Source organism: Lepidochelys olivacea (assembly GCF_965140295.1).
Source record: "Lepidochelys olivacea isolate rLepOli2 genome assembly, chromosome: 6".
Taxonomy (NCBI): domain Eukaryota; kingdom Metazoa; phylum Chordata; order Testudines; family Cheloniidae; genus Lepidochelys; species Lepidochelys olivacea.
The window spans coordinates 121288570-121315559 of record NC_140416.1 but is presented as its reverse complement, the minus strand read 5'-3'; the positions used below and the strand labels follow the sequence as shown (position 1 = coordinate 121315559).

At 46.7% G+C, this 26990-nt stretch overlaps 1 long non-coding RNA gene across 2 annotated transcripts; it reads left to right on the top strand.

Moving 5' to 3' along the window:
• The first annotated feature begins 8899 nt into the window (after positions 1–8899).
• Positions 8900–25077, top strand: LOC311523022. Of its 2 annotated transcripts, none has more exons than XR_014712244.1 (3): positions 8900–9222; positions 21005–21095; positions 23168–25077. It is a non-coding gene; the product is annotated as an uncharacterized lncRNA (long non-coding RNA). The 2 variants fall into 2 exon arrangements; XR_014712245.1 differs by having other exon boundaries at positions 23165–25077.
• Positions 25078–26990: the final 1913 nt, after the last annotated feature.

The following is a 26990-nucleotide window of genomic DNA, read 5'->3' as shown; positions in this document are numbered from 1 at the left end:
AAAAACAAGATTAATAAAAGGGAACATGATAGAAGTATATAGAGTGATGAATGGTCCAGAGAAGCTAACTCAGGAGTTCCTAGGTTATGAGAACAGAAGCAAGGGGACATTCAACAAAATTAAAAGGTGGCAAACTTAAAACCAATAAAAGAAAATACTTTTTCACCCAGCTAAACTGTGGAATTCATTGCCTTGGTTTTGCTGAAACAAAACAACATCCCAGTTTACATACACCACACTAGATAATGTAGAGATCTATCAAAAGTCTTTAGTGATATCACTGGCTGCACTGCTGGACTGATCGACAAAAAGGAAATGGGCTGAAATGTCTTTCCAAGCTGCTAAAAACCCCTACATCGCTCTTCAAGGTGGCTTTAGCTAAAAATCAGGTAAAAAAATCTGCCAGCAAAATGCCATTTTTTCCACACTCCCACATCACAGCACCTGCTCCCTCGTTAGAGGTGTTACTCCAAAGCCATGTCCACTCTTTTTGAATCAGCATGATTCAAAAGTTTGTTAGGGCAGGAGCTTTTCAGAAGTAGCTAGTAGGTAGCTTTAAAAGGCCCTAACATGGCCTTCCCATGGGATAGGGTTAGGTTCGTGAAGTTACAAATTTATGGGTCCAGAATATATATATATATATATATATATATATATATATCAATAGCTGTGAAACAGAAACCTTATTGAGACTCTAATTAGAATGCCCAAAGCTGAAGGCAGAGGCAACATGTGACAGTGGAAGTAATTTTTCTCTCCTATGGGCACCCTGATCCTAACCCCAGAACTCAAATGCTGTTCGCTCAGCACCTCTGATTACCCAATAGTTTGGGGGAATCTCTCAAGACCCTCAGATAACTGGGGCTGAGTTCTGTATGTGCATGCATACATCATCTGTATGACTGGTGTATACATATACACTGCAAAATTTATAAGCAACACATGATTATATGAGAAAGGTGGGTTTCAGGGACATACTGTACCCTCTTTATTCCTTCATCACTTACATTCCACTTGCATGTTTATTAATTTGAGTACTCCCCTAAGTGCTGGAGCTTTTATCTTCTGTGTCAGGGGAGCTAACAATCTAGTAGCTTCTAGCAGCCTGGAATCCATCATCTTCCTCATTCATCCCACCAGCACATGATGAAAAATACATTCAGACCATCCAGATTGCCAGAGTCACGTGAGTGCTTCGCACTGACTGTAGTTTACATTCAGAAGTTTTCATTCACAGACTTTCCTCCAGCGTCTCTTTCACAAAGTGGGTTGTTTGTAACATTCCCTACGTTTCTTCACAGCATCTCTAACAACGATTCAAGAGGTCATAATAAGAACCTAGTGATTTTCCAGCCATGATTACTCCTCTGTTTTATTTACTTGTCAGAGAACTGTTCTAGGGGGTTATGTTTGTTCTGCTGAAGGAAAGCTTGAGGGTATGTTTCAGGGCTGACATTATGACACTTGTAGGCAGGACAATCTGTAGTTAGAAAGAATTGCTGTAAGTCCCCAACGTGTTCCTTTATACCTCTGCTGTGATCGAAAAAGCAGCATCTGCACTGCAAAGCAGGTCAGATTTTTATTTTCCCAATAAAGAGAAGGATGAGCCTGTGGTTAAGGCACTGGACTGGAACTTGGGAGGTTGGGGTTCAAATCTCAGGTCAGCCACAAACTCCCAATGTGATTCTGGGCAAATTGCCCAACTGAGGCTGTGCGCCTTCCCCATTTGTGAAATGATAGGAATACGAAGTTCCTTTTGTTGTCTTGTCCATTTAGATTGTAAGATCAGGGCAGGTGTTGTCTCTTACTCTCTGTGTGTGTAACAGCCTGGCCCAATGGGCCTCTGGGTGCAAGTGTGATGCAAATAATTATTAATAATAATTGTGGGAGAACTGGTGCTAACAGGAGATGGATTATTCTCCAATGCCTTCATTAGCTGGATTTTCTCTTTGAAATGGTCCCTTAAACTGTGATTCAGCATTTCCCAGTGCTGCCCCACAAAAACGTTTATGCCAGTTAGATGCAGAAAATACTCGTCTTTGAGACCGACACGAGGTTTCAATGGAAGCTCCAGTTTTAACTTAAGTCTCTTAGGCCTGGTCTACACTACGAGTTTATGTCGGATTTAGCAGCATTAAATCCGAATTAACCCTGCACCCGTCCATACAACGAAGCCATTTTTTCGACATACAACAAGGGGATTAACGCTGAAATCGACATTGCCGTTTCGAATTAGGGTTAGTGTGGACACAATTCAAAGGTATTGGCCTCCGGGAGCTATCCCACAGTGCACCATTGTGACTGCTCTGGACAGCACTCTGAACTCTGATGCACTGGCCAGGTGTACAGGAAAAGCCCTGGGAACTTTTGAATCTCATTTCCTGTTTGGCCAGGCGAGCTCATCAGCACAGGTGACCATGCAGACCCAGAATCAAAAAAGAGCTCCAGCATGGACCAAACGGGAGGTACTGGATCTGATCACTGCATGGGGAGAGGAATCCATGCTATCAGAACTACGTTCCAAAAGATGAAATGCCAAAACATTTCAAAAAATCTCCGAGGCCATGAGGGACAGAGGCTACATCAGGGATGCAACACAGTGCCGCGTGAAACTTAAGGAGCTCAGACAAGCGTACCAGAAAACAAAAGAATCAAACGGACACTCCGGGACAGAGCCCCAGACATGCCGCTTCTACGCTGAGCTGCATGCAATTCTAGGGGGGGCCGCCACCACTACCCCACCCCTGTCCGTGGACTCTGAGGATGGGATACTTTCCGCCATGGCTGAGTATTTTGCAGATGGGGAAGATGAGGAGGAGGATGAGCTTGGGGAGAGCACACAGCACGCCATTCTCCCTGACAGCCAGGATCTTTTTTTCACCCTGACTGAAATACCCTCCCAACCCAATGAAGCCGGAGAAGGGACCTCTGGTGAGTGTACCTTTTAAAATATAATACATGTTATAAAAGCAAGCATTTTTTAATGATTAAGTAGCCCTGAGGACTTGGGATGCATTTGTGGCCAGTACTGCTACTGGAAAAGTCTGTTAATGTGTCTGGGGATGTAGCGGAAATCTTCCAGGGACATCTCCATGAAGCTCTCCTGGAGGTACTCTAAAAGCCTTTGCAAAAAGTTTCTGGGGAGAGCAGCCTTATTCCGTCCTCCATGGTAGGACACTTTACCACGCCATGCTAGTTGCAAATAATCTGGTATCATTGCATGACAAAGCCTGGCAGCCTATGGTCCCGGTGTTTGCTGGCATTCAAGCAACATCCGTTCTTTATCTCTCTGTCTTATCCTCAGGAGAGTGATATCGTTCATGGTAACTTGGTTGAAATAGGGGAATTTGATTAAGGGGACATTCAGAGGTGGCCGTTCCTACTGGGCTGTTTGCCTGTGGCTGAAAAGAAATCCTCCCAGCAGTTAGCCACATGGTGGGAGGGGGAGCCACTGGCGCTGAGCTGTTCGCGTTTGGCTAGCAGGGATCTTCCCTGATACAAGCCAGGCGGTGTGGGGGAGGGGAAAAGTGATCATCCCAGAAAACTGGATGTGGGGAGGGGATTAGTTTGGTTTCTGCTGCTGCATGTTAACAGGAAAACTGCACTAGTAAATGGCCAACTCAACAGGCTTTGCTTGGTATGGGAAAGGAGGGGGCTGCTGTTATGAAGGTTGCAGAAGCTGAAAGACTATGGCTTACCATGGCCACCTGCAAGCCGAATTCTGTTGCCCAGCCCTGAATGTGTGATCTCAAACACCAAAGCCACAGACACTCAATATAAGATGCAAAATGCGACCTTGTACCAAAATCACATGTGCTATGTAATGTGAATAGTGTTGTTCACCGTGAAAGAGTATAGCCATTGTTCTGTAAAATGTATCTTTTTAAATACTTCACTCCCTTTTTTGACTCCAGCAGCTGCAAATGTTTCAAGCCTCCCTCCTCCATCCCAGAGGCTATCTCAGATAAGGCGGCGAAAAAAACGCACGTGCGATGACATGTTCTCTGAGCTCATGCAGTCGCCCGGCACTGACAGAGCTGTGTGGAGAGGCACAATAGCAGAGTACAGGATGGTGGCCGATGAACATGAGGAGAGGTGGCGGCAGGAAGATCAGAGGAGGCATGAGGAAACGCTGGGGATACTGCGGGATCAAACAGACATGCTCCAGCGTCTGGTGGAGGTTCATGAATGGCAGCAAGATCACAGACTGCTGCTGCAGCCCCTGCTTAGCCGCCCTCCCTCCTCCCCAAGTTCCATAGCCTCCTCACCCAGACGCCCAAGAACGTGGGGTGGGAGGCTCTGGGCACCCAACCACTCCACCCCAGTGGACAGCCCAAGCAACAGAAGGCTGGCATTCAACAAGTTTTAAAGTGGCCTTTTCCTTCCCTCCTACCCTCCTCCCATACCCCACCTGGGCTATCTTGTGAGTTATTTTTATAATCAATTAATAAAGAATACATGTTTTTTAAACGATAGTGACTTTATTTCCTTTGCAAGCAAGCTGTGATCAAAGGCGGGAGGGCGGGTGGCTTACAGGGAATTTAGAGGCAACCAAGGGGGTGGGTTTTCATCAAGGAGAAACAAACAGCAGTGTCACACAGTACCCTGGACAGTCATGAAACTGGTTTTCAAAGCTTCTCTGATGCACACCGCTTCCTGCTGTGCTCTTCTAACCGTCCTGGTGTCTGGTTGCGCATATTCAGCAACAGGCGATTTGCATCAACCTCCCACCCCGCCATAAATGTCTCCCCCTTACTCTCACAGAGATTGTGGAGCACACAACAAGCAACAATAACAGTGGGAATATTGCTTTCGCTGAGGTCTGAGCGAATCAGTAAACTGCGCCAGCGACCCTTTAAACATTCAAATGCACACTCTACCACCATTCTGCACTTGCTCAGCCTATAGTTGAACAGCTCCTGACTACAGTCCAGGGTGCCTGTGTACGGCTTCATGAGCCAGGACATTAAGGGGTAGGCTGGGTCCCCAAGGATAACTATTGGCATTTCAACATCCCCAACAGTTATTTTCTGGTCTGGGAAGTAAATCCCTTCCTGCAGCCGTTTAAACAGACCAGAGTTCCTGAAGACACGAGCGTCATGAACCTTTCCTGGCCATCCCACGTTGATGTTGGTGAAATGTCCCTTGTGATCCACCAGAGCTTGCAGCACCATTGAAAAGTACCCCTTGAGGTTTATGTACTGGCTGCCCTGGTGGTCTGGTCCCAAAATAGGGATATGGGTTCCGTCTATAGCCCCACCACAGTTAGGGAATCCCATTGTAGCAAAGCCATCCACTATGACCTGCACATTTCCCAGAGTCACTACCTTTGATAGCAGCAGCTCAGTGATTGCATTGGCTACTTGCATCACAGCAACCCCCACAGTAGATTTGCCCACTCCAAATTGATTCCCGACTGACCAGTAGCTGTCTGGCGTTGCAAGCTTCCACAGGGCTATTGCCACTCACTTTTGAACTCTGAGGGCTGCTCTCATCTTGGTATTCTTGCGCATCAGGGCAGGGGAAAGCAAGTCACAAAGTTCCATGAAAGTGCCCTTACGCATGCAAAAGTTTCGGAGCCACTGAGAATCATCCCAGACCTGCAACACTGTGCGGTCCCACCACTCTGTGCTTGTTTCTTGGGCCCAGAATTGGTGTTCCACGGCATGAGCCTGCCCCATTAACACCATGATCTCCAAATTGCGGGGAAACGCGGTTTTAGAGAAAAGTGTGTTCATGTCCTCATCACCACACTGCCGTTGCCTCCTCACCTGGTTTTTCAGGTGCTGGTTCTGCATACACTGCACGATAATGCACGAGATGTTTACAGTGGTCATAACTGCTGTGGTGAGCTGAATGGGCTCCATGCTTGCTGTACTATGGTGTCCGCTCCTGCTCGGGCAATCCAGGGAGAAGGGCGTGAAACGATTGTTTGCCGTTGCTCTGGCGGAGGGAGGGGCGACTGACAACACGGCTTACAGGGTTGGCTTACAGGGAAGTAAAATCAACAAAGGGGGTGGCTTTGCGAGAAACAGAATGGCCCCCTCAAGGATAGAACTCAAAACTGGGTTTAGCAGGCCATTGATTTCTCGGAGGGGGAGAGGAGAAAATGAATACACAACAAATCTGGTCTATTTCTTGTTTTGATCCACTATCTTTATACATCTTGCTGGCAGCAGACTGTGCAGTACGACCGCTAGCCATCGTCATCTCCTGAGTGCTCGGCAGAAGACGGTGCAGTATGACTGCTGGCCATCGTCTTCTGCTGGCTGCAGATTAAAATTCACTGCCGGTAGGACTGAATCGCCATGAGACGAAACTTAAAAGGGAAATGACCTGGCTGAGTCACTCCCATGTTTGTCCAGGCGCCCCTGACCTCATCGAGGTCGGTTAAAAGAGCACCCAGGACTACGTCGACAACAGCTACCAGTCATACTGCACTGTCTGCTGCCAAAAGGCAATGAGCTGCTGCTGTGTAGCAATGCACTGCCAGCACCCAGGAGACATACGGTGACGGTGAGCTGAGCGGGCTCCATGCTTGCCGTGGTATGGCGTCTGCACAGGTAACTCAAGAAAAAAGGTGCAAAACGATTGTCTGCCCTTGCTTTCATGGAGGGAGGGAGGGAACGGGGGCCTGATGATATGTACCCAGAACCACCCGCAACAACGTTTTAGCCCCATCAGGCACTGGGATTTCTACCCAGAATTCAAATGGGCGGTGGAGACTGCAGGAACTGTGGGATAGCTACCCACAGTGCAACGCTCCGGAAGTCGACATTTGCCTCGGTACTGTGGACACACTTCGCCGACTACATGCACTTAGAGCATTTGTGTGGGGACACACACAATCGACTGGATAAAAACTCTTTCTACAAACCCGACTTCTATAAATTCAACTTAATTTCGTAGTGTAGACAAGGCCTTATAATATTACATTAACAAAAAAGAATTTACCAACAGCTGCACTTCTAAGAGACCAAAGGACTGATTAAACCTGTCATGTAGATTACATATAGCCCTTTCAATGAGAGGTGTGTACCCTAGCATGCAACATGTTTCTGACCAACAAGCAAACTTCAAAGATGATCGGGGGGGCGAGGGGGGTGGCTAAAGTGTGGGGAGGGGAGGGTTGGATAAGCTGTAACTCAAGTGTTTTTAATAAATCTCATGTATTTCACACAAGGATACTTTAGAGCACTTTGACAACTTTAGCACATTGACACCTATTTTCAGTTATGCAATAGTCCCTATCTATAAACAGGTTAAGTAAATAATACAAGTGAATTGCATTTATAGTTTAAACAGAAAGAACAGCACTTCAAATGCAAATAGGAGACAGCCTGTCTACAAGGACATTTAGCCAATTGCTTGATGCATGTGGTTTCAAAGATGGTTGACTTTTATCCAAAAGACACAGATGGGAGGATTTAGACATAAACAGCTTTTAATTTACTACTGATGTTTTGCCTTGACTATACCTATTACTATCAGAGCAATAAGTGAGCAAAAAGATACCTAGAAAATGCTTTCCCAGCTGAAGTCTGCAGTGGTGATGTGAAGAAATATTACCTGAAATGAACAATCGTTCTGTGCAGAAACTCTCCACTTTAGAATGTAAACAAGCCTGGACACTAAATGGATTCAAACAGCATCCATGTACATTTCTCATCTAATTTAAAACGCAGTTCAAAGGTTTGATTTTTTTTTCTTTTAACATCGAGGGACATAGCTGTAGTGGAAATACACTGTTTATGAGCAAAAAGAAAAGGAGTACTTGTGGCACCTTAGAGACTAACCAATTTATTTGAGCATGAGCTTTCGTGAGCTACAGCTCACTTCATCGGATGCCCACTGTTTATGAGGTGTTTCTCCCCTTTGCTTCCTCCCCTCCCCCAATTTATTCCCTGGAAATACAAGTCCAAATGCCTTGCAAAATATGCTAATAAATAAAATAAAGATTCACAGTGGATAAGTAATAAGGCAGATGGGTAATTCATAATCAAGATTTCCAGATACTTTGTGGCTCTGATCCAGAGTCAAACATGTTTAAGTAAGTGAAAAGACTTCCATCAACTTCAATTGGTTTTGGATCTGGCTCCAAAGCCATCTGCCTGAAAAAAGCCCAATATTGGTTTAACCGATAAGCTAAAACAGACAAGATATGTAAGAATGAACGTACAGTATGTGCACTCAATTCATGTGACCCACAATGGACATACGTTTCTGCGTATCTCTCTGTGTCTCAAGGATATGAAATAATTGCCATTTTCATTTGCCAAAAGGCTCTATCTAAATATTGCGATTGTTAAAACAACAAAACCAAACTAAAGGGCAGCTGGGACCAAATCAGATGGGACAAAATGAAAAGAATACCACAAGGAAGTAAACATGCAAAGTGCACATTTTCTAAGGGACTCTAAATAATGCACTAAGTGAATATTTTGGAGCTTGGTTACATGCAGGTGCTAGGATGCTTTATACTTAGAATGCCTGGAATACTTTCGCTGCTAAGGGAAATTAATAAGTACTAGTTTGCTTAAGCATTTTGTGCCAATACTAACCATTAGCTTTTGGCTCATGGCCACAACTGTCTACTCTGCACTGGATTCTGCCACCAAGGGAAAGGTCATTAAGGCCCATACTTTATTCTTCTTAGTATGTTCCAACATAATTAACAGAAGTTGTTCACCAGCTGGTTTCCTTTCTGTCAGCAAGTACCTACAGTTTAATGGGCTATGCGGGATTCTTTACTTTAAGTGGGTGAGGCTGGAAGGAAAATTAAAATGTATAATCTTTGATCCACCCACTTCTAATTAGTTCTTAGGATTTTACATAATAGAAACTATAAAGGAAGTGGAGAAGGGGGAAATGAAATCATTACAAACCAAGTGATCCCAGGCAGCCAAATTCATTTTTGATTCTGCTTTCAAAAGACAAACTGTGGTTATAAAGACAAAGTTATAACTTGTTGGAGTGGGGATTTTTGCTGAAGATTTACCAGTTGTACATACCGCTGTTGTCTCAAGCTACATAACAATTTGCAGTCGATAAGATCATGCATCTTTGGATATGTCCATGCTACCTGCCGAATCGGCGGGCAGCGATCGATCCAGCAGGGGTCAATTTATCGCGTCTAGTCTAGACGTGATAAATCAACTGGCGGCACCGGCAGAGTCGACGGGGGAGCAGCAGCACTCGACTCACCATAGTGAAGACATCGCGGTGAGTAGATCTAAGTACGTTGACTTCAGCTACGTTATTCATGTAGCTGAAGTTGCATAACTTAGATCGATCCCCCCCAGAGTGTAGACCAGGCCTCAGATTCTTTGGTTGCTTTGTGATGTATCTTTATTCCAGTAATGCCTAGAGGTCCCAGCTAAGATCAGGGCCCCATTGTGCTAGGTGCTGTACAAACACAGAGCATGAAACAGTCCCTGCCCCAAAGAGTTTACGACATGAATAGACCAAGAGTAGGAGAAAGGAAGAATTATTATCTTCATTTTACAGTTGGGGGACTGAGGCACAGAGAGAGTAAAGGGTACCATTTTCTAAAAGACCTAACTCCTATTGAAAGTATGTGGGATTTAAATGCTTTTGGAAATTGTACCCTAAGTGACTTCTCCAAGGGGGCAGAGGGAGCTTGTGGGAGAGCTGAGAAACGACCCAAGATTAGCAGGGTCCTAGGCCAGTGACTGCATCTCAAGACCTTTCTTCCTCCTCCAGCCAGCATTCTTCTTCTTCTAAGTCAAGGGTGAATGCTGGCCCAGAAAAGAGCAAGGTGAAATTCTATTTAATGTAGAAATTAGCATGACACGACAGAGTGCTGGGTTGACTTTCAGTGGGATTGAGTGCCTCATTCCCTTAGGCACCTTTGAAAATCCAAGTCCTACACTAAAAAAAATTAAAGCAATTTGTACCGACTTTACTGTACAATTAGAAATGTATTCCCTAGGCCAGTGGTCACCAACCGGTCAATCGTGGAGGATCTCCTGGGCAATCGTGGAGGATCTCCCAATCGATCGTGATCTCTGGCTGCACAGTGGGGCTGCTGCTAAAACAGGCTCCCTGCCTGCCCCAGCCCCACACCACTCCCGGAAGTGGCCAGCATGGCCCCGTGGCCCCAGGGGCAGGGGTCTCCCTCCGCACACTGCTTCTGCCTGTAAGCATCACCCCCGCAGCTCCCATTGGCCGGGAATGGGGAGCTGTGACCAATGGGAGCTGCAGGGGGGGGCGGTGCTTGCAGAGAGGGGCAGCGTGCAGAGCCACATGCCGCCCCCCCCCCAGGCTGCAGGGGTGCACTGGCCCCTCCAAGGAGCGCCGTGGGGCCGAGGTAGGCAGGGAGCCTGTCTTAGTGGCAGCCATGCTGAGCTGCCAACTGGGAGCTGCTGGAGGTAAATGCTGCCCAGCAGGACGCTGCACCCCAACCCCCAGCCCTGAGCCCCCACCCAGAGCCAGCACCCCAAACCAGCTCTGTGCCCCCTCCTGAAGCCAGTACCCCATACCCCTACTTGCACCCCTTGCCCCAGCCCTGACCCCTCTCCCAGAGTCAGCACCCTGTACCCCCTCTTGCACCCCAACACTCTGCCCCAGCCCGGAGCCCCCTCCTGCACCCAAACTCCCTCCCAGAGCTTGCACCCCTCACCACCTCCTGCACCCCAACCTCTGGCCCACGCTCAGCCCAGAGCCCCCTCCCATACTGTGAACCCCTCGGCCCCAGCCCAGAGCCTGCACGCACTCCCGACCCCCAACCCCCCACCCCAGCCCGGTGAAAGTGAGAGAGAGTGGGGGGAGTGAGTGACGGGGGGGTGGAGTGAGTGGGGCAGGGCTTTGGGGAAGGGGCGGGACTCCCAGGAAGGGGCGGGGTAGATCCTGGGTTGCCCTTAAATTCAAAAAGTGATCTTTAGCATAAAAAGATTGGAGACCATTTGCCCTAGGCTATTTGGTAGGATGAAGGAATTGATAAACGGGACGCAAACCATTTACCTTGGTTATAAATTAGCCCAGGCTGCTAGTGACCAGGTGGCCTCATGCCACGTGTATTCAATGGTATAGGTGAATTCAGTGGCTTGCGGAACCCTGATTGGACTACATCTTCCCATGATACACCAGTCTTCCCTCTTGGTGAGAAGAGGTGGTACATCCTGGGAATCCCATGGCCATGGTGCATCATGGGAGCTGTAGTAAGGGTGGGGAGCCTGGCCCATGGAGAAGAAGGAGGCTATAAAGACATTAGAGAATGAACAGAACAGGTCAATTATTGAGTGATCCGTCCCCTGGTGTCCAGTCCCAGCTTCTAGCAGACAAAGGTTTAAGGACACCCAGAGCATGGGCTTGTGTCCCTGACTGTCTTGGCTAATAACCACTGATGGATCTATCCTCCATGAACTTATCTACTCCTTTTTTTAACCCAGTTATACTTTTGGCCTTCACAAGAGCCCCTGGCAATGAGGTCATGAGGCAACTAAACTTCAGCTCCCATGAGGCACTGCAGTGGTCTTTCCGCAATGAAATATTTTGGGGTTGCTCCAAAGTGGTTAGGTTTTCAGCCAACAAAACTAAAAAATGTTAGGTGGGGTTGTTTTTGTTTTGTTTTCAGAGGTTTTTTGTTTGTTTGTTTTGTTTTGGGGGGGAATCTAAATTTTCTGTGGCAAGCAAACACTTTTGATGAAAAAATTCATTGAGTCACAGAGCCAAGTTTCCATCAAAAAACAGAATTTTGGACTGGCCCTAGTTCAAAAAGTTGAATGGGCACCGAACTACCTTCATTCTTAATTCTACAGCTGCCCGCACCAGGCCAGAGCCCATACATTGGTGTGGTATTATACCGCTTCTCTCCTGGTATTTGACTGGCTCAGTGGCCAAATCCAGGATTTTGATTTCCAGTAAAGCCCAACTAATATGCCTTTCATGGGCACTAAGTAATGAATTTAAAATGCTTATTTAAAAGAAAACGACAGCAGAAATCAGGATGATTTTGGTATGCATTTGTAGAAACTTGTCCCCTTCCTAGACACAGATCCTACTAAGGATCCTGCATGGGTAGCTCCTTATGTTTGTGCAGAATCACGTTGAATGCAATGGGTCTCTATATGGCCATAAGGACTTACAAGCTTCATTTATCCAAGAGCATAGCCTAATGAGCTAATATGTGCTTTGTTTGCATGATCCTTTATAGATACAAATCTCTTCTTTCCTTCACAGAGGAAAACTTTCCTTAAGGAGTTGTGGGACTGGCAAAAACATTTTATTTGGCAATTCAAGACTCTAGTTAATTCTCCGATTAATATATCTAGAAGAGGGGATAATGAGAAGACAAATATTATGTTGGGGGTTAGGTAAAACCGCATGAAAGCTGGTAGGTGTCATACCCCTCCCCCCGACCCTTCATTCAGGATAAATGACAAAAACAAGCAAGCTCCTTTATGGAACCAAATAGGATCACCCACCCAAAACACAGGCACACGGCAAGACTTGAGTAGAAGCTGTGGCTCAGGGGTTCCCTTGGAGACTGACATAGCAACCACAGGGGCTGGGGCATTGTTCGGCAGAGTTGTATGTGTGGGAGAGAAGCAACTGAAAGAGACAGAAGGAGACAGAGAAGGAGCACAGAAGCCCCAGACACAGCTACCCTGGTAGCACGGCCCTGCGAAAAAGTCTAGAGACAGCTGCTTGGTTAACGTGCTGGCTGAAAGAGACTTGGAACCGTGAGCAAAGAACCCATCTCCTATTGGATTGCTACTGTGTTCAGGGAAGCAGGACTTTGTACATTCTTTGTAAATACACAGTATTGCATCAAAGAAATATCTGACTCCATCATTGGTTTCTCCACCTAACCGACCCAACCAGCAATGCCACCCAAATTAGCTAACCGCTCAGGTCAAAAAGGGTAACAACCCCACAGACTGTTGTGATGATGTCCCTGGATGGACTATCCATGGCGACTGGACCCAGAATATCTGGATCTAAAAGCATAAGCCTCTGTTCCTTGCAGTAAAGGACTGGGCCCATTAGCAGACTCATAAATCTCTTTATGTGGTCAAGCCACTAGAAGGAGACAACGTGTTTATATTGTTTACATATACGCATTTATATTCATCTTTTGAGTGTCCCCATTTGGGGATATAAAATGCAAGCGACTGGAAGAAGTACAGAGAGGGAAAAAAATGGAGGGGGGGAGGGGGGAAGATATTTAATGGATTGGCCCAGATCAGATGCCTGCCTCCCACTGAAATCCAATTGCGTGAAATTCCATAGCGGCAGCAAACCCCCTGACCTCCATATTTCAAGTCAGTGCAATGGCTCCTGATCTAGGGCTACTCGAGGCAGAGAGGATCGACATACGTCTTGAAGCCCCCACTGAGAATGAAGGGAAAAATGCAAGTCCAAATGGACCCTGAAGGTTAGAGTATTGAGGGTCTGTGTGGAGAAGGCATGTCTGGAGTGACGCAAACCACAGGCAGTTTGAAACTGGGAGGAGGTGCACGCTGAGTTATTGAAAGGAGGGAGCGGAGGATATTAAGTTACCCTTAATTCCAACTGCAATGTCCTCTCTTCAGTGTCCTCTCTTCAGTGTTTGCCTCCTTTGGGATCATAGATGAACACTGGGATTTTCAAAGAAACCTAAGGGTCTTAGCCACCTCAATCCCACTGAAGCCAACTGGAGTTGGCCACTCCACTCCTTCGGGCGCCCACCCTGCAGAACTGTAGCTATCTATAAGAGAAGCACAGCCTGGACAATGGCAGTGCGGGTTGGCCTTCCAGGGTGCCTCAGCCCTTCTCTGGAGAGACCACACTTCCATGGGTGAGGAGGAAGCTCAGTCCCTATACCTGTTCCGTCAGCAGCCCCTTTGCTGAGGCAGCCAACCAAGTGCCAACTGTGCCTTCCTGGCTGGGAGGGGAATTTTCCTGTGTGTCTGTGTGATTGCTGCCATCTTGGCCAACACAGTAGGGGCTAACCCAGGCACCTCCAGCACTGAAGCGTGGGCTGCTACAGCTTGAGCTAAAGAGCCTAGACGCTGCAGCTGGGGCTGTAGCAGACTCAGACCAGATCGGGCACAGAGAGAAACCTGTAACTCACACACTCATCCGTGGGTTACATTGGTCTAGGACCAGCACAATGGAGTCCTGATCCCTGACTGGAGCCTTTGGGCAATACCTCAATGCCAATAGGAAGTGATAAGATGATCTGTAATAATCCTTTCCACTGGACTGTGTTTACCATTAAGAGCCATCAGATGGTGGTAAATTTCGGTTCTTACTCAGCAGAGCTGGATTTGAACTGAGGGCCTGGCCATAGAGACGTCATATACCAAGTGGGGAACTATATTTTTAGGGGGTCGACAATAGAATTCTGAGCTCTCCAGGGTTAGGTGACAAGTGACTTATGAGGAGAGGCTGAGGGAGCTGGGATTGTTTAGTCTGCGGAAGAGAAGAATGAGGGGGGATTTGATAGCTGTTTTCAACTACCTGAAAGGGGGTTCCAAAGAGGATGGCTCTAGACTGTTCTCAATGGTAGCAGATGACAGAACGAGGAGTAATGGTCTCAAGTTGCAGTGGGGGAGGTTTAGGTTGGATATTAGGAAAAACTTTTTCACTAAGAGGGTGGTGAAACACTGGAATGCGTTACCTAGGGAGGTGGTAGAATCTCCTTCCTAAGAGGTTTTTAAGGTCAGGCTTGACAAAGCCCTGGCTGGGATGATTTAACTGGGAATTGGTCCTGCTTCGAGCGGGGGGTTGGACTAGATGACCTTCTGGGGTCCCTTCCAACCCTGATATTCTATGATTCTATGATTCTAAGTGCGGGCCTGCTCAGCCACTGAACATTGATACCATCTGATTCCGTAATCAGCAGATACTCTGCTGGAATCGCGAATGGCAGTCGGTGTCAGGAACCGGGGCCTGCAGCAGAGCTAGTCTCCAGGCAGCCTCGCGGCTGGCCTGCAGCAGCTGCCTGATTTAGCCACACAACTTGATTGGCTGCCAAAGCCAACAGACTGGCTCTGAGGCCAGGAACAGCAGCAGCTCACCGGCTTCTCAACGCTCAGGCCCACCGCTGTGCCTGCTCCTGTCTTACCTTGTTCCTGCTGCTCCTGCCTTGCACCGAGTCTGGCCTCGCTCCCATCACTGCCTTGAATCCTTCTTTGCCTAATACCCTGCTTGCTCCATTTCCTGTCCTCCGGTTCTGACCCCTGGCTCTGGTTCCTGATTACGGACTCTGGCTTGACTCCCCTGGCTCTGGTACCCAGTTCCTGACCTCCAGTTCTGCCCCCTGGCTCTGGTGACTGACACTGGCCACTAGGCATGCTGCCTGCTCCAGCCACCAGGCCTCCTGCCTGGTCCTGCCACTAGGCTAGACCGCCCTCATCCCGGCTGGCTGACAGTCGGTCCCCTTGTCTGTAACGCTACAGCTCATACAGAGAAGACAGGAGAATCAGCCCCCAGAAATTAGCCTCTTTTGTAATGAATAATTTTTGTATTATCCTTTCAGCAGGTGTCAACATACCCCTATGCAGCAGTGGCCAGATTCTATAATGCGTTAAGCTCCTCTTGCCCATTGACTTCATTTCACCCTCCCATGGCAGGAGGTGCTTAGCAGCTGGCAAAAACTTCAGTACCAGGCAAATTGGTTGAAACTAGACTAAAAAACAGAATTATCAGACACATAGATGAACACGATATGTTGGGGAAGAGGCAACATGACTTTTGTAAAGGGAAATCCATGCCTCGCCAATCTGTTAGAATTCTTTGAGGGGATTGACAAGCATGTGGATAAAGGTGATCCAATTGATAAAGTGTATTTGGACTTTCAAAAGCCTTTGACAAGCCTTCAAAACCGAAGGCACTTAAGCAAAGTAAGCAGTCTTGGAATAAGGGGGAAGGTCTTCTCATGGATCAGAAAACAGTTAAAAGATAGGAAACAAAGAGTAGGAATACATGGTCAGGGTCACAACCCTTGCTCTGACTGCCAAAGACAGATACTGGACAGCAGGGGATGGATCACTTGATAAATTGCCCTGTTCTATTCATTCCGTCTGAAGCATCTGATACTGGCCACTGCCGGAAGACAGGATGCTGGGCAAGATGGACCATTTGTCTGACCCAATATGGCCATTGTTATTATTATTATTATTCTAAAATCAGGCCTAAATTCCCCTGGAAGCCTAGAGAATGCAACATAAGTTGTTTTAGAAAGATGCAAAGGCCCCCAAAACACCACCATCACCTCCTCTGTGACCCAGGGATTGCTTGGTGCCATCTGGCAGAGAACAGAGGGGATGCATAGGATTTTACAGGGATCCCCTGTGTCCGATATATGCATAATTGACTAAAGGATGGTATGTAAAGTCTCTATTGAGAGCCAGTAGCCCACAGGTTGTCATAATCATTGCAAACATTTGTGTATGGATGACATGTAAGGAGTTGTGTTGGTACTGAAAACATGTTCTTAAGGCAGGTCCCCAGGAAGTGACATGTCTTGGAGAGGTTCCTTTCAGGCAGTAGGTAACAGAGGCTTATCTCCCTGTCTGGTCATTGTGTGTTGTGTGCCTCACAATGGAGGCCTATTTTCATACTGAGCCAGACGCTGAATAAGAGATTGTGAAATATACAAGAAAGAAATATTCAGGAAAAAACAACCAGTGGGGGAGACAGCCTGCTTATAAATAAGGACAATGGATTGTTCTGATTTATTTGGGGGTGCAAACAGATACCCTGTATCTTTCACCTAGGAGGCATGCTGACAGCATGACATGTCTCGTGATCAGAAGATCACGCCAAGCCTGGCTGTGAGTTACTGGGAAGATGTCAGATGAGCATTGCTCCATAAGACAGGAAAGTATCTAGTTAAGTTAGACTTGGCTATAGAAGGCGTGTTATGATTTTATTTTACATGTAATCATTTAGTTCCAATACTTCTACTTGCTATCACATGAATCTCAACACTTCATTAAATAACCTTTATTTGATTTCAGCATAAATTATGCTGTGAGTCTGTCACAGAAATCACAGATCCCGTGACTTTCTGGGACCTCTGAGACTTCTGCAGCTGCAGCGGCCTGTGCAGCTGACCTCAGGGCTGCCCGAGCAGCCGGCCCCAAGAGTCAACTGAGCAGTGGCCAGTGTGGCTGGCCCTGGGGGCCACCGGAGCAGCAGCGGTTTTGGGGGCCACCCTGGAGAAGCAGTCCTGGGGGTGGCCCCAGGGGCCTTGGAGCAGCAGGTGGCCAGGGTCAGTCAATCCGCACTGCTGGAGCAGGGGCCAGCCATCAGCCCCCAGAGCCCTCCAGAGAAGCAGCACCCTAGGGCCCCAGGAGCAGTTAAGATTTAGTCAGGGATATTTATAGTAAAAGTCATGGACAGGTCACTGGCTGTGAATTTTTGCTTTTTTGCCTGTGACCTGGCCATGACTTTTACTAAAAATACCCGTGACTAAATCTTAGCCTTAATCATAAACATATCTAAGTGCTGTGTGTTAAGCGGAACGGTGATGCGAGCTGTACTGCTTGTTTGAAAGCAGCGAATCTGTGAGTGACCAGTGGATCAGGGACTGGACACTTCAGGCAGATGCTCGGAGGTCTCCGGGGTTGGAGAGTGACTGTTACTAACTTGTAAAGAGACAGCAGGGCCTGCGTAGGCCTAGAAGAGTGCATGTGTTGACTTTGGCCAATGGAGTCAGGGAACTGACTCATGGCAAGCACAGACAAGGCTTCTTCAGCCGAAGGGCAGGTGGTAGCAAGGTGCCTCACAACCTGGGTACCGCAGGAAGTCACACCCCCTGAGCCGTCCCTTGGGTATGGCGAATCGGGGCGATTGCCCTGGGCACCACACTTTGGGGGTCCCCATGCTCCGGAACTGGAGCATCCACCAGCAACTACTGGCAGCCCCCCTACCAGAACCTCCCCCTCCGCACAGCACCTCCTGCCCACCAGCAGGCCCCACTGATCCATACCTCTGCCTCCCTCTCAGTGCCTACCACCTGCCGTGGATCAGATGTTTCGCAGCACCAGGAGGCGCTGGGGGGAGGGGAGAGGAGCAAGGGTGCAGCACACTCGTGAAGAGGGTGGAACTGGGTGGGGAAGAGGCGGGGGTGAGGTGGGAATCAGGGAGGGGGTGGGGCCTTGGGGGAAGGGGTGGAGTGGGGGTGGGGTGTAGGTGGAGCCAGGGGGAACACCCCACAGTAGATTAGAAGCTCAGCGTCTATGTCCTGGGCCCCACACCTCCCTAGGGATGGCCCTGCACATCCCCTCCCTGAAAACCAAAAACCAAAATCTTAGAAGCTGAGGTGGTCCAAAAGCCAAGGAAGAAATTGCCATTTAAAAAAAAAACTAATAAATGTGTTAGTCTCTAAGGTGCCACAAGTACTCCTGTTCTTTTTGCGGATACAGACTAACACGGCTGCTACTCTGAAACCTGTTTTTTCATTGAAATGATCAAAATGTCTGAATTTGGCTATTTCAAGCATCTCTACAATTGCATAAAAAAGAAGGGGACATTTTGTCCAAAATGTTCCTTTCATTTTTTTTTTTCATAAAAATTCAACCAAATTTCTCATTACTCCTCAAAACATTTCCGCCAGCTGCACTCCCACGACATTTCAGAAAGTGAAATCCCCGCAGCTGTGAGAAATCACATAGCTCAGAAATGGCTCAGCCTCACTTCCAGTTTTGCCAAAAGAATGATCCTGTATCAGGCGACCAGCTCTCTCTGGAACATCGCTGGTGACATGACCTTTCCTTGTCAGTGAGCAGCTGGATTCGGGGGTGATTGTTCTCCCATTTTCACTATGGAATCAGCGCTGTAGTTCCATGATCTATAGATGTTTTTGCATTGATAAGTGTTGATGGTTGGGCTTAGATAATGAACTGGATTCATGTCTGAAAGCTGGTTAGTCTGGTTATGAACGCAACGGTTGGGCAACTGGTACACTGAGATCCCTGGCTATCATGTTGGCTAATACCTTGTTTCCTGGGACTCCCTTGTCTGTCTGCATGACCTTGTTGTCTTGTACTTGGCCTGTAAGTTCTTTGGGGCAGGGACTGCCTTTTTGTTGTGTGGTTGTACAGTGCCTAACACAACAGGGTCCTGGGTCCATGATTAGGGCCTGTTGTGATCTGAATAAATAATAAAAGTAAGCTAACTCATCTTCCTAACTCAGCCCCAGTTCCCTTTGTTTTCCATTCATGCAGTGAGGTTTCTTGTAGGAAGTCCCTCTAGCACTCCTTCCGCCCCCCCGAAAAGCTTTATTTGGCCTGGACACTGTGATTGGCCTGGACACTGCGATATAGCAACTTGATATGAGTTACCCATCTAAGTACTGACAAGTTTACAGTCTGCAATAATATTTTCCTACCTGTGTGAGACGTATTGGTTCAATTCTTCTGTACCCAAGGCCCTTTCCCATTGATAAAAACAACAGTTCTGGTGATAATTTATGTTTTGGTCAAGGCTTACATGACTAATTGGGACGTAGCAACCTGACGTGTGGTCGCCAAGTTTTGCTGGTCTACTGCTGTACACTGACTATATCTAAGAACTGATTTTCAAATAGTGGGGAAAGTGTTTTGTTACCATACAAATTTTGCTGTTCCTTAATAGGATCTTCCACTGTTTCTGGGATTCCTTAATCATTTCCTTACCAACCATGCATGACAAACCTGACCTGCTAATGAAAAATGATGCTAGATATATAAACATGTTATTAAGAATAAATGAAGCTTTTAGTGGACGGGGTTAGTTGGCGGCCTTCTGCTGGGCAATTAGCCCCTGGAAGCTTGAATATAAATAGAAAATAATTAAAAATGGAGCCCAAAGTATGCTGTGCTGAGTTAGGGAGTCTATAATTAGGGTTCCTTTGCCATTAACCTCTTCCCCAAGTGAATGATCATAAATTACAAAATGTGTTCAGAATCTTCCCAGAGCCCAAACTACAAAGTCCTGTCCTTTGAATTGCTTTTAGAAAGCTTGTTTAAACAACAAGAAAAGTCATAGATATGTTCTCCTTCCCTCCCAGCTTTTTAAAATTTATTAACAAGGCTTCGAAATTAATGGGGGAAGCAGTGAAAATAAACTAAACTCTGCTGTTACTCTTATCTCCGTCTTGTTTTTTTTTTTTGATTGGACGGAGAAAATTGGATCCCCAAACAGCAGATTAATTTCATTAGCTACTGGTGCTTTTTTGGAATCCATTTATAGCACATGAAGATAAACAGTCTCTGAGTGATAAGGGTGTGTTTATAAACCTGTGTTTGGGACGAAAGAAAGCCAGAGCTGGTGTGTTTTTACAGGAGGGTTAATGGTGCTTTACTAATCCCTAGCCGGTGACCAAGAAACACAGACATTTTGATTTGACTGTGAGACTCTCATACATTTACATTCTTTTGTTGGTTCATACACAGGAGTACAATGCTACACTCCCCCTAGAAATGACCTGCATAGCAAAAGCATCACATTCCAGTTACTTTACCAATAGACTCTCAATGTCCCCTGCCAGCAAAGTTAATTCAACACATTGTTGGTTTATTTGATTTTTATGAGTACCGCAGAAAACATCTTGACTGTGGCCAGCTCGTTCCAGTGCCATTACAAATGCCACAACACTCAACATGTCTATTTGGTGCCCCACTGGAGCAGAGGACTAGCCCGTAGGGGAGGTCAGGCAAAAGTCCCATTCTGTGCAGTCGTTAGTTAATCTTATATAGCACGTTGTGATCCTTGCACAAAAGACGCTATGGTGAAATCCTGGCCCTGTTGAAGACAATGGCAAAATTCCCACTGATGTCAATGGAAACAGGATTTCACCCTTTGTGTAAGTCCAAGTCCTCAGCAAAATGTCATTGGCAAAAATACCTGTTATATCACCACGGTGCTGTGCCAGAAATGTAAAAGGGAACTGGAATGTAACAGGACAGCAGTGTATGACGACCTTGTTAGCTGGGGCCTCACCCTGCTGGGAGAGGAGAAAGTGAGTTCTGCTGTCTCACTAAATCAGGTGACTTGTTTCCCTGCCTAGGTATGAGAGCGGAGGAAGTGTTGCTTTCAGGAAAGAAGATCTAGTATGTGAGCAGAGCGGCCTACAAGGAGGAACCCTTGGAGCACCACAGGTCAGGGAGAAGATTGGAGCTGCTGTATGGGCTATCTTCATGTTGTGCAGGGGTGTCTGGATTTTAAATAGGGCATGCCTAGACAAGGATAGTAGGTTGTTTTAAACCATATTAGCTAATGCATGTTAATTAACATGGTTTTAAACATCATTTAGCAGCTAATAGCGGCAGGGTTTAGCATCTTTAAAACACGTTAACTGGTCATGCACCTGCACTTCCCACCCATGTGGTACCCAGCCCTCAAGCAGGTGTAAGGAGAGAGCTTCTTGTCAGGGGTGAATTAAAGTAGGATCCATGGCTGGGCTACGTGAGGTCCCATGGATGTGCACAACATCCGTGCAGTGGGGATCTTCTGCCAAAGTGTCTTGGGAGCAGCAAGTAGCATAGAAGGCCAAGGGACCAGGAGTGCCAGGGACCCCGGTACATGCAGTGTGAAGCCTTATGGTTGGACTGGACTCAGGCTCGACTGAGTGTTAATCCATCACTGCACCGAGGTCCCTCTCCTACTATTCGTCTCCTTGTGTTGCACACAAGTGATTGCATGAGACATCTCTGGTGGAGCAGGGAATTGAACCTGGAACTCACCACTCACAGCTGTCTGCTTTCACTACAGCATCAGCCTTTCAGCAAATCCGCTTTGCAAAGTCACTGAATTTAAGGCTTTTCCCTCTAGATCATGTAAAATATTTTACTCAGTCCTTCTGAAGGTCAGGGCTTATTGTCTATCCAACCTTCTGGTTTAAATTTAAAAACAATAGCTCATGGTTATCTGAGTGGGGTAATACACTGACATGCTGACTCATGGAAGACAAGGCTGAGTTTCCGATTAACACTGGAACACAGTCCAAATTACAATATTGTACAAAATGACTGTCTGGCCAAAGAACACTACAGCACTGAGACAAGTGTGGTGCACTTCTATCCACCTTCCCTGAGCATGCTGAAACAAGGGGACACGCCAGGAAATGAACACAGAGAAAACACAATACTGCTTCATACAAAGCACCATTGGCCAGTGGAACTCATTGCCACAGAGTTACACTAGGAAGGATTAAAACAAAATCTAACATTTTGGAAGGGATATAAACTCTCAAACTTCAGGGCACTAAGCCAACCTAACGGCGATTAGGAAGATACTTTCTCTGGGGGCTGGTTATTTCATACTTGCCTAATGCGGGATTTCCTGCACCTCCTTCAGAAACCTCTAATTCTAACCATTGGCAGCTAGAGTTTACATGGCCCGTTGGACTGATCTTCGATTCCTGTGTGTCACGGTTATTAAAGATGGCTAGAAGTAAAGATGGGGGAAACGGTCTGGAAAGTATAAAGAGCCTTACTCCAAATTGCAAACAAACCCCAAGTCTGTTTTCTGATTCAGATAATATTGTTACCTTCTTACCTCTTTTAGGAGTTATGTATCAGTGCACAGGCAGGCCTGCTGCAGCACACAAAGCCCCTGGCAGGCCTATACCAATCAGGGCTGTGCATCTGCATCAGGGGATCTGTGAGCTTCAATCAGGAGCATGGCGAAGGCTCTCCCTGGAGATGACCAGGCCCAGCTCAGGGCTAATGCAGCTGGTGAATGAAATTGAGTGAGAAACAAAACCTTGGGAAGGGGCGGGGGAAGCAATAAAACAAAGTATTCTCTGTTCTCCTGCTAACCTAGAAAAGTGCCCAAGCCTCAGAATCAGGCCAGGAGCTGTATCTGGATTGTGACAACACGCTCTCTAGGTACGGATGTGGCGGGACTTTTCCGCCCAGTGAAGTGGTTGGCTGAGCCAGCCTCCGCTGATGATGCTTCTGTGTTTGCCTGCGGCATGTTCATTTGCTGTCGTTTATCTTCCAAAAGTCACTTTATCCCTTATGCTAGACTCCCTAGGACCCGTCAGTGGCAAGGGGAAACCATATTTCTAGTGAGGTGCAACAGAAGTCTTGGAAGCTAAGATCAAATGAGGAGAGAGGTCCCTGCAGCAGCTCAGCAGAGTAACCCAGGGGTAGCTTCTGAATCTTCTCTCAAACAAGCAGTTTAAAGATTTCAGCCTCGCTTTTCTTTTTTGTCTTTTTTTTAGTAGCACGTGGAATATGATGCATGATAGCAACTCATCACACTGCAAATACTTCAGCTCTCCCATGTGCAGACCAAGACTGGCTATGATTCGAAACTCTTCTATGTGCCATTTGTTGCAATCAAGCATAGCTTCTCTCTCTCAACAAAGCTGCCTCATCCGTCTTCAGATCCCACCTCAAAACTCTCCTTGGCTGTGATGTTACAAAAAACTTTTCGCAGCTAACTGCTGGTGTGCTGAGACCACTGCTGATCACGCTGACTAGTGTTGTCTCATTTCCTTACAATCCCCATCAGTCTGTTGTCTCTTGTCTTATACTTAGATCAGAAGGGGACAAGGTCCATCTTTTGGTCCATGACTAGGGCTCCTTGGTGCTCAGTCATACAAATAATAACTAATAAGAGATGTTTCCTCTCTCTTGGAAATGCAGTGAGGAAGGGACAACACTGAATTCTGTCCTCATGCGAGTCCTCTTTCTTTTTTGGTCATCACACCTCAGCCTTTTAAGCAAAACACTAGTTATTTCTCTCTGGGTTTAATTAACTCTTTACTTTAAAAAAATCTGAACAAGTCCTTTTGGGTGTCTCTAACTGGAATTTTTAACATTAGCCCCCAAATTAACAGACTGCATTCTGTTTTTTACTTATACCACTTTCACACTGGAGTAACTCCACTGTATTTACTCTTGGCAACAATACCACCTACCTCTTAGTTCTCAAAGTGCTTTAGAAAGGAGGGCAGTATCATTATCCCAATTTTACAGATGGGGAAACTGAGGCACAGAGACACCCAGAGTCCCCCAACAGGCCAGGGACAGGAAAAGAACCCATATCTCCTGAGTCCTAGTCCAGGGGTCCTATCACTAGGCCACACAACCTCATCATAGGCCTTAATTCAGGGCAGCACTTATGCGTGTGCTTAAACCCCAATAGACTTCAATTGCGCTTAAGCATGTGCTTAAATACTGCTCTGAATAAGGAAAACTTGCCTGAAGGAAGACCGTACACAGGTGTAAATGACAGCAGGATCCGGTTCTAGGTGAGTGTTTGGAGATACACGTGACATGAACACAGATATTTAATTTCCTGGTGATGTACAGAAAATCTGAACCTGCTATTCCAACTTCTCTCACACCATTCACTAGTCAGTCTCATCTTCTCTCCTCAAAAGTGTGGCTCCGTGGGCAGGGGCACAGGCTTTAATTTTGTTGGTGGCATTTGCTCATGTAGTCTATTCTATAGCCATCTTTTCTGGAGTGAAATTCTGGCTGGCTGGCTTGCTTTCCTCATAGGCCCAGCATCAGTTCAAAGATTTTAAAAAATGCCCCCAACCTTGCACCCCAAACTCGAATGATGCTTTTGGAGGTTCAAAAATATTTCTGTACTCCACAATGGGCGCATGGGAGGCCCCGTCAGAGGGTAGGAGTCTACTACCGCTGCCAACTAATGGAGTTAACCTTCTGCAACTTGCAAGTCAGATCATTGACATGACTTGGATTTCTGCAGCTTAATTTATTTTCTGCTCCTGCTGTAGAGAAAGGAACGAGGCCCTGATCCTGCAACTAAACAACATGCTGTTAGTTCCCAGATTGGGTCTAAATTGATTACAGGAACTCGTGAGATCTGATGCAGTAGATTAGTCTATCCTGTATTGAGTTATTGCACATACTGTAAAGTGCCTATTTGCCTGACAGACCATAATTACACCACAGGAGGGAGTCTGTATGGCTTAGCCTGCAAATATGCTCCTAACAAGTTTTACGTGTCCAAAATGCATCCAATGTGTATTAATTTCACCACAGACACCAGCCGAATCTGAACCTTTCTGGTGATTCTGATTGACGGTGTCTGAAGCACTGCGTGCATCTTCAGTGTATACGTTTTCCACGTAATAAGGATCAATGCTAATAAACATGTTACAAGGAACCTTATGGCTCTGTACTTCATAAAGGACACTGATGCAGCTTCCTTGGAGTCAGCTGGTGTTGTATTATGTCACCCGCTGAAAGCTCGCACAGCATTCTAGGGACGTGTATTAAAATATTGGATCTTGAAGTAGGATCTTCACTCTTCTCCCGTCACTCATTTCTCCCTTCCTTTCTCCCACCCCTCTCTTCTTTCACTCTCATTCTCACCCAGCCACAGAGCCTGGGGGCTGAGACACAGAGAGGGAGATGGTTGGCGACCTGCATTTTTTACTTTCCGGAGGGCCCTACAAAACCTAACACTGGCCCCACCTGTCCTCCTCCCTGGTAAACTCATAACCCACCCCCTGTACTCCCTTCACTCTGCTCAGAGGTGTTTTTCAGGTCCAGCCATCACTGTCCATGCCCTTTTATTTTGAAACAAATGGATCTTTAGACAGCTGTTTGGAACTGTTCCATTTCTTTCCTTCCACGGTCTTGTGAGATTCCCCACTTGAGCTCTTCACCTGACTCAATTCTCTCCAAACCCACCCCTGGTTGGGCAGCCCCCATGAATCCATGACTTCTTTAGAAGCCCTCTTAGACAATAGGCAAGACAAGTCGGACTGAGCCTTTACACCAGGGGTTGCTCTCTGTTGACTCAGACTCAAATGTAAAACTACTTGTTGTGACATTTCGCTCAGCTGGCACCCAACCTCACACTCTGGACAACGTTTGTGTTCAAAGTCAAGTGCCGCAATAAGAACATCTCCATACTTAGCCCAACACACCACAGTCCTAAATGCCCTCTAACCACACCCACCTCAAAGGCTCCTACACTCCCCTCGCATCCACTCAATTACAAACCACAGCATGACGTTGTTGTAGTCAATGGCAAACGGTAGTACATGGAAGCCACCCACCTTCAAAGCTCTTTTGTTTGTTTGTTTGTTTGTCTTAGTCTGGCTTGCTTTTCCCCTGGGTTTTCTTTTCTGGTGTTAGAGTGGTCATCTGTCATCATGTACATGCTTTTAATTTAGTGTATTTTTACTGCAGCTGCCATGTCTGCCTCATGTCTTGGGTTGGAGGCTAGGAAGTGGGTGTTTGGGCTTGGGAGAATTTACCTTTTCTCCATCCTGTATTAATTTGGGGGAGGGAAACTTGTAACTGGAAACTTTTTTTTTTTTTAGAAACTTTTTCCACTGGAAACCTTATGGACCCAATTCCTCTCAACTCCCCGAGGTCACTGGGTTTACAACACAGACGAGTGTGGTCCAATGTCTGCAAGGTTCACCATTCCCTGTGCTAATGTACCTGTCTGCCTTCTCCATTGCTCCTCCTTTTATAGTCACCCCCGCCCATCGTAAATAACAACTTTTCCCTTTCAGAGGTAGACCTGGAACCCTTTTGCCTGTTAGCAAACATGTCTACGTAGGCTTCACATTGGAGATGGGATCCAGCCAATAACCTGCAGCTCCGAATGTCCCAGCTCTATAACCTACTCACAGCCCAACTCCAAATGCTCAGGCACTTGGCAGCCAGATCCAAATCCAAGCCTTCCCAAGTCACACCTCGTAGATGAGCTGAAATCCATGGGGAGCAGAAAGGTAAGCACCGTCAGAGATGCCGTAGCTTGTGCTCCTGCTATGCTCCTCTGCACAGGATAACAGCATAGCTGGGAGGAGTGGATTGAAATCCCTCCTCTGAAGCAGGCAGAGAGAATATTTGAATCCACATCTCGCACCTCCAGGAAAGCGCTTTCATCACCAGGCTATAGAGCTGCTCTTGTCTCTCTCTTTGGCCCAATGAATATTTAAATGTTAATACAAAGCAGAATAACTTCAACAGGAGATATTGAGAGTGCAGCCCACCACAGGATAGCCTACAATATGGTGGCTGGGCTGCTCACCAGGAGAGCTGAGTTCT